This window comes from Fonticula alba (assembly GCF_000388065.1).
Source record: "Fonticula alba strain ATCC 38817 unplaced genomic scaffold supercont2.2, whole genome shotgun sequence".
Lineage (NCBI taxonomy): Eukaryota > Rotosphaerida > Fonticulaceae > Fonticula > Fonticula alba.
The window spans coordinates 3,163,666-3,164,236 of NW_009242972.1; positions in this window are offsets into that span (position 1 = coordinate 3,163,666).

Below are 571 nucleotides of genomic sequence, written 5' to 3' on the forward strand. Positions count from 1 at the left end.
GGGGGGGGGGGGGGGGGGGAACCAGACCCCTGACTTGCTATTTGGCAGGTGCAAGGGCGCCGAGCGCTCGGCCCCCCTACATACACACACACACACACACGCACACGCACACGCACACGCACACGCACACTCACCAACCTCGGGCCTGTGTGTATACCGGGCCCTCGGCTCCGGGCCCGGAGGCTCACACGTAAGCAGAATTAAATGGCAGTCGCGTGTGGCAGGGACCGCTGTTGGAGGGCGGCCGGCCCCTAGAAAAGGTTGCGCCTATTTCATGGCGCCGAATGACGGAGACAGGCGCCCGGACCCCGGGTGGTTTTCTCGCCGAATGGCTCTCGACCGCGGCATGCGGGAGTGCAAGAAACGCGTGGGACAAGGCTCCAAGGGGGGGGGGGAGGGGGCCGTCACCCGTGGGAGGGCGGCCCGGCGCGGTCCCGGGCAAGGACGCTCGTGCTTTGGGCGAGGCCCGCCCGGAAGACGGGGCCCACGTCGAATGCTTGCCAGAGGGCACACTTGACAGCCTTGCGTCCTCGCCGGGCCGCGCCCCGGGCTTCACGAATGACGGGGGGGG